Below are 10,065 nucleotides of genomic sequence, written 5' to 3'. Positions count from 1 at the left end.
CAGCCTCTCGACTGGAGCAGGACTAATGGATCCGGTGTTTTCCCCATCGGAAAAGCTTTCCCCACAAAAGCCAAACTCTGTTTGGTTAACAATTCAACAACGTATTAAGCCCAACCTTCATGAAATGAATTTGACAGACCACCTTCCATAAATGTCTCCCAGAAGCGAGTCCCATTGAGTTAAACGAGACATATTCCATGTAAGAGTAAGGACTGACAAATCGGTCAGTTTAGGAGTCTCTCGGTTTCTCTCTTCTTTTTCAGTCTTAAGTTGGCACATTCCTACATCATTTTGCCATTTTTTGAAGTTTGCATAACTTTTTCGCATTCTATCGTGCATTCCTCCATGCACATTTTGGTATGGCATTTTGCCCAAGAGACACATTTTTGCAAGCAATTTCCCTTAACTTAATGCATTTTGTACATTTTTCTTCACTAATATAGGTATCCTTCTGCACCCTGTTCCCTAATTTTTGCACTGTGTCGCAAAAGTGGCTATCTCAAAGACAGCTGTTTCAGTTCCCATATCATTTTGAGATGTGTGAATGGGTTAGATTCGCATCCAAATGTGAACGGAACTGATCACAGCCTGAGAGCACCAGCGCCTGCAAGATCCTTTCCAAGCTGTGAAATCAAACTCGGCGGTTACTTTGGGAGAAGCAAACCTTGGCGTCTCATCTCTTACCTTGCCCCAAGATGCTCCGCACCTGTTGCCGTCTGAGGAAGATGCTTCAGACCCATGGCGTGTGGTCCTTATATATCTAATATCTGTGTCAGGAATGAGGAAAACTGGATTGTTTGTGGACAACTCATGATATTTGCTCGGGTGTAAAATAGCAAGTGGTTTGCGATTTATGTCCAATGCAAACATTTCCTTAGAAATCTGAAAAGCTGTGTAAATCGTTGAGCAATGTGTATTGAACATCTAAGGAGGTGTATTTGCTTCAGCGTTAATCTGGGGTGCCAGTTCCCGAGGGGCCAAGTCAATCATTCCTGCCTACCCAGGGGAAAGCCAGGATTGTGTGTTCCATGCTAGGCATTGGTGAAGCAAGAGTTAGCATCAGACGTTGACCACAATACTTAAGGGATTATGGCCTTGTTTGCACCAGGGCTCATGCAGGATGGGGTCAAGCATTGATTTCATGCTTTCTGCGCAACAGCCCTCGGAGATCCATAATGCACCGTGGACTTAAGCAAAAGGAATTATCAGTAGCTGCGAGCCAGGATGGCTATGCTCTGCCTCAACAGCTGGAGGCAGTAGTCCTTCCAAATGAGAGTTGCTGGAAACCGCAGGAGGGGAGAGCTACCTTGTGGTCGAATCCTGTTTGCGGGTTTCCGACAGGGATCTGGTTGACCACTGGGAAAACAGGAGGCTGCACTCCAGGGGCTATTGCCCTGATCCAAATATACCGTATTTTTCACTCCATAAGACACACTTTTTTCGTCCTAAACAGTAAGGGGAAATGTCTGTGCATCTTATGGAGTGAATGCGTGGTCCCTGGAGCTGAATTGCCTAGAGGCAAAAAGCAGATCATGCTTTTTTTTTTTTTTGAAAGAGGGAAGTGGGTGTTGAAACAAAGCCGCTGACTGTAAGCGATCGGAAGTGAGATAAGGGATGCTAGCAATAAAGGAGGCTGCCTGGGAGCGGGAAGGTAAAGACAGCAAACTTGCAAGGAGAGGAGACAAGAAGACTAAATCAATGAGGAGAGAAATTAGAAGAAAAGGAGGAGCAAAAAACTGCTCCAGCTAAGGAAAAGACACGAAGGCAAACAAGAAGGAAGGGGGTGTTGAAAGGAAACAGCTGATCGGTGGGATCAGAAGTGAGATAAGGGATGCTAGCAATAAAGGAGGCTGCCTGGGAGGGGGGAAGTAAAAGCCCATGGATCCTCAGGATTTTTGCATTGGGTCAACCCAAATTCACCATCAGATCACATAGCATGTCCATGGCTACAGCCTGCACCAAAAAAAATCACACCCCCACTGTTTTGTGGGGCCGCAATGGCACAAAAATGTGGTTACAAAGCATGGATCCACATGGATCCTCAGGATTTTTGCATTGGGCTACCGCAAACTCACCATCAGATCACGTGTCTGTGGCCACAGCATGAACCACAAAAATCATACATCCACTGTTTCGTTCAGAATATTATTTTTTATTGTTTTCCTCCTCTAAAAACTAGGTGTGTCTTATGGTCAGGTGCGTCTTATGGTTTGCCAAACAACCTCGCTTGTCCAGGAAAAAAGAAATCGAGTGAAGTGAAAAATGACAAGTGAAGGAAGAAAGGGGCAACGGCGGAGGGGACAGGAACCCTCTATAGTACAGTGGACAGATTGAAATAAAAAAAATCATGATTTGCATTGTCATTCAAAGATGTGGAAACAAAACATGCCTCTCAATAAACCTGCTTTATTGATTACACCTCTTAACCTTTTAAAGGGAGCTCCTGCTCCTGCACATTTGAGATCAACCAGCCATGCAGAAACTAAGCAGAAGCTTTTCCTGGCGGGGAGATGAATCTGCAAGCCAGGGAGCAGCTTCGCCTCTCTTTCTTCTGCATTCCAGGAAAATCAGGGCCAGTAAAAGAAGCAGGGGGCAACTCCAGAGGCAGGTCTGTTAGTGGAAGTTCCTCTGCTTGGAACAGGACTGGGCTCACTGAGCTACTGCAATTCTGTCTCTTTGCTGAGCCAAAGAAGGCTCTCAGAGCAACTGACAAAAATAAGTAATAAGGCAATCCCTGCCCTTGGGCAGACAACCTACATTTATGAATTTAGAAAACCAAGAAATGGAGAGAAACCAAAATCGTCAGGTTGGCCAACTCCGCCTCCTTCTCCTCCTGGCACACAGTTCCTTCCCCTTGGAGCTCTCGCTTTGCTTCCTCCCCTTTTGCCACGCAGCCTCATGCAGAAATGGGACATGGGTAGCGCTGTGGGTTAAACCACAGAGCCTAGGGCTTGCCAATCAGAAGGTCGGCGGTTTGAATCCCCACGACAGGGTGAGCTTCCCGTTGCTCAGTCCCTGCTCCTGCCAACCTAGCAGTTCGAAAGCACCTCAGATTGCAAGTAGATCAATAGATACCACTCTGGCGGGAAGGTAAACAGTGTTTCCATGCACTGCTCTGGTTTGCCAGAAGCGGCTTAGTCATGCTGGCCACATGACCGGAAGCTGTACGCCGGCTCCCTCGGCCAATAAAGCGAGATGAGCGCCGCAACCCCAGAGTCGGCCACGACTGGACCTAATGGCCAGGGGTCCCTTTATCTTTACCTTTACCTCATGCAGAAGGGCTGGCATTGGCCTTCTCTTGGGCAGCGCAGAGCCCTTGGGAACCTGGCTGGGTGCATCACTGACACATCCTCAGATAGAAATTTGGGGGCAGGTGGGTCGGTGCCCTGCTGGAAGTTTTGCATCTGGCAAGCAAACGACACAAACTAGGGAGCTGTTCTTTTCTTGCCCCTGGACAGTCTGAAGGCCTGTGGAATGATAGAATTGTAGAGTTGGAAGGGGGCTCTCCGAGGCGCATCTAGCCCATACCCCAGCAATCTTTTGCGCAACATGGTGAAGGGAGAGGGAAGGGTTAACCTCACTCTGTATTGAGACCCAAAGTTAACAGTTGCTCCAGTTATGGCTAACCAGTTGCTTCAGCTGAGTAGGCCAGCAGCTGTTTCCTGCTTCAGTTATGCTAGGGATGTAAACATTCAGAAGGGAGGGAGGGGAGCTTAGCTAGCCATATAAGGTAACAAATGGTATCTCTGCCAGCTGACTGGGGAAACAAGCAAGTGCAGCCAGGGTGTAAGAATGCTTGCTGAATACACTGGGGGGCCGCCAGCCTTTAGAAGCTATTCCGCTGGCTGCCTCTGCGCAGACCTCAAATAAACCTTTTTCTCTGTGAAACCACACCCTGGTGTTCCTTGACTCCTTCACGCTCCCGGCGTGGGTACGGGCAAATGGATCCAGATTCATAGGAAAAGGCTTCAATGGGACTTGAATCCACAAGATTAAGAGTCTCGTGCTCCTCTGACTGAACTATCCTGAGTTCTAACAGGGGGGCCCTTTTAAAAATAAGTTATAGATACACACATACTGGGATAGCTCAGTCAGTAGAGCATGAGACTCTTAAGGTTGTGGGTTCGAGTCCCATGTTGCGCAAAAGATTCCTGCACTGCAAGGGGTTGGACTAGATGATCCTCATTTCCCTTCCAATTCTGTAATTCTATGGATATATATACATACATAGATGTTTCACATGTTTTTTCTCTAGTTTTTGTTTAGAGAAAAAAACCAGAGGCATATTTACTGAGTATAATAGGTAAAGATAGGAAGTTATTATTCTACTCCTTGCACAAAACTGGAAAGGGAAATATATACCCACAAAGGATGACTGGATAAATAAACTAATTGAATTTATAGAATCGGCAAGATTAACTGCAGGAATAAGGTACTGATCAAACCAGAAAATAAAAATACAATGGAAATGGTTTGAAGATTATATGTCCAAGTACTGCTCAAAAACTAACATGTTGATATGTTTGGATTAATGTTTGTAAAGCTGGTTTTAAAAAAATAGTTAAAAGAGAAGAAATATAAATTTAGATAAAAATTGCAATGTGAAATATTATAATATAATATATAGGAGGGTGAGGGACAGTGGAGGGAAGTCACAAGGGTATTTTAATGTCTGTAATTTAGGGTGGTAGGGTAATATGAAATTTGTTTTGTGTCTATGTGTTTGTTTGTTTGTTTGTTTATTTGTTTGTTTGTAAATAAAATTTACAAATGTGGGGACACGGGTGGCACTGTGGGTAAAACCTCAGCACCTAGGGATGCCGATCGCATGGTCGGCGGTTCGAATCCCCACGGCAGGATGAGCTCCCGTCTCTCGGTCCCAGCTCCTGCCCACCTAGCAGTTCGAAAGCACCCCTAAGTGCAAGTAGATAAATAGGTACCGCTTTATAGCGGGAAGGTAAACGGCGTTTCCGTGTGCTGCGCTGGTGCAGGCTCGCCAGAGCAGCTTCGTCATGCTGGCCACGTGACCCGTAAGTGTCTCCAGACAGCGCTGGCCCCTGGCCTCTTAAGTGAGATGGGCACACAACCCTAGAGTCGGACACGACTGGCCCGTACGGGCAGGGGTACCTTTACCTTTACCTTAAATAAAATTTTCTAATAAAATATAAGATTAAATTTTTTAGAAAAATAATATGTTTCACATGTTTACTGGAATTTCAGCAGCCGGCATTGCTTTGCATTTTTCATTTTAGAAATGCGATTTTTAGATTGTGTTTCTCTGAGGTTCGTTGCTCTGCACTCTGACGGGAGGAAGGAGATCAATCATTCATTCATTCAATTCTTTCTCCGGCTCCTCTTTAGAGTTACTCTTTCCCAATCCCTATACCCCGGAGACGGCAGGGCCTTGTTCTGCTTCTGATGGGCAGCAGGGCTGATACGCAAAAGCGTTGGCTTGTACCCAACCGCTTTCTGGCTCAAAGGAACAGCTGATCTTCCGGGCAAACAAGCCTTGCCGCTGCTGCTGCCACAAGGTTCTGCTCAGGTGACAAGGAGCTTATTAAGGCGGCCATTGTCCCAGCTGAGACGTTGCAAGCTCCAAGAGTTTCGGTGCCAGAGGAGGAGAGAGAGAGAGAGAGGCGCACAATGGTTTGCTGACAAGGGCCGTATCATGTTATCGAGGCCTTTGATCCCCATCAGGATTGGAGCCAGATCCACGTAAGAAGGGGGAGGCCACTGTCAGCAGTCCTGCGATAAAGGTCGCCGGGTTGCTTACAAGCTCTGGCATGGCGTGTGTGATGATGGAGGCGATGACGCCTGGTTGCAAAAGCGGAATGTCCTGTCCCTCCCCGGTGGTGACCTTTCCAAGGTCTTCCTGCGAAGCAGCTCCTGTTTGGAAAAGCCGCTTTGAAGAGTCAGAGGCCTGGGCAAAGGCTTCGCAAAGGGGAAACTCTGTGCGAAGGAGCTGGGCTGAAAAAGATCCACAGCACTGGGACCACATAACACTGGTCCTAAAGGATCTACATTGGCTCCCAGTACGACTGGACCTAATGGTCAGGGGTCCCTTTACCTTTACCTATGTTTCCGAGCACAATTCAAAGAGTTGGTGTTGACTTTTAAAACCCTAAATGGCCTTGGCCCTGTATACCTGAAGGAGCATCTCCACCCCCATCATTCAGCCTGGACCGCCCCAGAGTCTTCTGCTGGTTCCCTCACTGTGAGAAGAGATGTTACAGGGCCTTCTTGGTGGTGTCACCCTCCCTGTGGAACACCCTCCCGTCAGATGTCAAGGAAATAAAGAACTACACAAGTTTTAGAAGGCACCTGAAGGCAGCCCTGTGTGGGGAGGTTTTTAATGTTTGATGTTTTCTTATGTTTTTATACGTGTTGGAAGCTGCCCAGAGAGGCTGGGGCAACCCAGACAGATGGGTGAGGTAGAAATAATAAAAATTATTGTTATTATTACAAACACTATGCTTAACTGTGGGACGTAGGTGGCGCTGTGGGTAAACCACAGAGCCTAGGACTTGCCGATCAGGTCGGCGGTTTGAATCCCCGCGATGGGGTGAGCTCCCATTGCTCAGTCCCTGCTCCTGCCAACCTAGCAGTTCGAAAGCACATCAAAGTGCAAGTAGATAAATAGGTACCACTCCAGCGGGAAGGTAAAGGGCGTTTCTGTGCACTGCTCTGGGTCGCCAGAAGCGGCTTAGTCATGCTGGCCACATGACCCGGAAGCTATACGCTGGCTTCCTCGGCCAATAAAGCGAGATGAGCGGCACAACCCCAGAGTCGGCCATGGCTGGACCTAATGGTCAGGGGTCTCTTTACCCTTTACCTTTTTATGCTTAACTGCAAAGGATAAGTTCATTTTCTCCTTACAGCCACTGGACTCATAATTGCACAGCCAAGGAACTCCGAATGATCCTTTGACACCCGAATAAACATATATATGGGACACAGTCCTGTCTGGGTGCCTTGCAAGAATGTAGGTAGCTTGTGAGGGGTGCAGGCAGGAAGCAGGACTTTGGTGACAACCAGTTTCCTTTTGTCATTTATGTTATTTCTGGTGGTGAAGCCCTTACTCTTCCCTCCAATGAGTGGAGGGGTCCTGTTGCACCTTAACGACCATAAATGAGCAATAACTGGAGAAAGAGCCAAGAGTCCATCTCTGCTCCCTTGAGCCTGGCCTTGTGCCCTAGAAGAGTTATTAGTTGGTCTTTGTCTTTGCTTTATTATGTATTTTGTGTTCTCCTTTTGAATTTTTATGTTGTGAACAGCCCTGTGCTCTTAGGATGAAGGGCGGTATACAACTTTTTAAAAAATAAAATAAATAATAATAAATCTACAGGCGGGAAGGTTTAAGGGTGGTTCCTCTGGATTTTTCAGGCACTGCTTCCCTATATTCCCAACTTTTCAATGTCATCCTTTTGAGTCCTTCATATATATATATATATATATATATATATATATATATATATAGTCTTTATTAATTTTCAAGAATACAGCTGCACAAATCAGTCAAAGGAAACAAAGAACTGTGACAGTAACCGTAACTGTGCCTGGATGAGTTGCAGAAGTTGTCTCTCGCACGTTCCTCCTCTGAAAAAGTAGTTGCGTGATTTTCAAAGAAGGCTTCTCCATGACACAGAAGAAACGAGATAGTTCTCTGTGTTATGCTGTGAGAGCTTTCTGGCGAAACGTATGCAAAGACCTTTTCAGAGAGAGGAAGCCTTCAAGGGCACCAGCTAAGGGCCAGCTCAACAGCAGAATGGGAAGGAGCGGGGCAGATTTGGATCGTGGTCCTAGCTCACTGTCTGCAAAAACTCCTCCTGACCACAGAAAGCCACCCAGGAGGTGGGTGTGTGCTTCAATCTGTTTTCAGTTTATTGTTGATTTGATGTGGTGATAGAAAAGAATATAATTTATTATTTATACCCCGCCCATCTGGCTGGGTTTCCCTAGCCACTCTGGGTGGCTTCCAACAAAGTATTAAAATACAGTGGTCCGTTAAACGTTAAAAGCTTCCCTAAACAGGGCTGCCTTCAGATGTCTTCTAAAAGTCTGGTAGTTGTTCTTCTTTTTGATATCTGGTGGGAGGGCGTTCCACAGGGTGGGTGCCACTACCGAGAAGGCCCTCTGCCTGGTTCTCTGTAGCTTGGCTTCTCGCAGGGAGAGAACCGCCAGAAGGCCCTTGGCGCTGAACCTCAGCCCAGCGGCTGCATGTAGATGTTGAAAAGCATGGGGGAGAGGACAGAACCCTGAGGCACCCCACAAGTGAGATCCTAGGGGTCTGAACACTCATCCCCCACCACCACTTTCTGGACACGGCCCAGGAGGAAGGAGCGGAATCACTGTATAACAGTGTCCCCAGCTCCCAGCCCCTCTAGATGGTCCAGAAGGATGTTATGGTCAATGGTGTCAAAAGCCGCTGAGAGAACTAGGAAACAGCTCTCACCTTTGTCCCTAGCCCACCAGAGATCATCAACCAGTGCGACCAAGGCAGTTTCAGTCCCATGATGAGGCCTGAATCCCGACTGGAAGGGATCCAAATGGTGTTGATTTTATGCATCGTTAAGCTTTGGAACTCCCTCCCCCAGTGATGGCTACGAATCTGGATGGCTTTAAAAGAGGATGAGACAAAGTTATGGAGGAGGAGAGGACAATTGATGGATACTAGCCAAGGTGGCTCTGCTCTGCTTCCACAGTTGGAGGCAGAAATGCTTCTGGATCCCAGTTCCTGGAAACCACAGCAGGGGAGAGTTGGTCTTGTGCTTGAATCCCATTTATGGGTTCTCCACAGGCATCTGGTTGGCCACTGTGAGAAGAGGATGCTGAACTAGATGGACCATTGACCTGACTCAGCAGATGTTCTTCTCATGTTCTTATGCTCATGGTTTTATACGTTCTTTTCAAGACGACCTGATCCCTTATATACCATCCCAATAACTGAGACCTTTGGGGCTGTCTCTGTGGCACCCATGGCCCAAATGCATGTGTCGCAATTCTGCCATACATCCAGGTTTTCCTGGACATTACTGGGATTTCAAAGGCGGAATTGACATCTGGGTGGATTTCCGAAAGGTGGCACTTTAACCTGGATCTTAGGCAAGTCAATCAATTGTGTGTGTTTTTGGTGTATCCTATAAAAAAAAATCAACAATTTTGGGGCATCCTGGTCCTTTACTTTTTGAAATATGTCTTGTAACTGCTAGAGGCCATCTGTTCAGTGTTGTGGACCAAAGCCTGTGGATCTTGTTCCATCAGGCATTTTAAGGTAGTGTTTCAGTTTACGATATAGTTTTTCAGTTTGTTTCATGCATGATTTGTCTTTCTGTCCACAGCTTAGAAGTGTGAGGGATTAAGCAGTATATGAATGTCTTTTTAAAAATAAATAACAGAGCAAAATCTCACAGGAAGCAGACAATAGTGAACCGCTGGAAAAGCTTGCCTGTTTCTGTCTGCAGAATTGCGTGGACACTGAGCCCAACTCATTGACATGACGTTCATGTTTCTGAACATCCACAGATTCATAGAATCATAGAATCATAGAGTTGGAATAGACCACAAGGGCCATCGAGTCCAACCCCCTGCCAAGCAGGAAACACCATCAGAGCACTCCTGACATATGGTTGTCAAGCCTCTGCTTAAAGACCTCCAAAGAAGGAGACTCCACCACACTCCTTGGCAGCAAATTCCACTGTCGAACAGCTCTTACTGTCAGGAAGTTCTTCCTAATGTTTAGGTGGAATCTTCTTTCTTGTAGTTTGGATCCATTGCTCCGTGTCCGCTTCTCTGGAGCAGCAGAAAACAACCTTTCTCCCTCCTCTATGTGACATCCTTTTATATATTTGAACATGGCTATCATATCACCCCTTAACCTCCTCTTCTCCAGGCTAAACATGCCCAGCTCCCTTAGCCGTTCCTCATAAGGCATCGTTTCCAGGCCTTTGACCATTTTGGTTGCCCTCCTCTGGACACGTTCCAGTTTGTCAGTGTCCTTCTTGAACTGTGGTGCCCAGAACTGGACACAGTACTCCAGGTGAGGTCTGACCAGAGCAGAATACAGTG

This window comes from Podarcis raffonei, chromosome 6 (genome assembly GCF_027172205.1).
Source record: "Podarcis raffonei isolate rPodRaf1 chromosome 6, rPodRaf1.pri, whole genome shotgun sequence".
Classification (NCBI taxonomy): Eukaryota; Metazoa; Chordata; class Lepidosauria; order Squamata; family Lacertidae; genus Podarcis; species Podarcis raffonei.
This window is presented reverse-complemented; position numbering follows the sequence as displayed.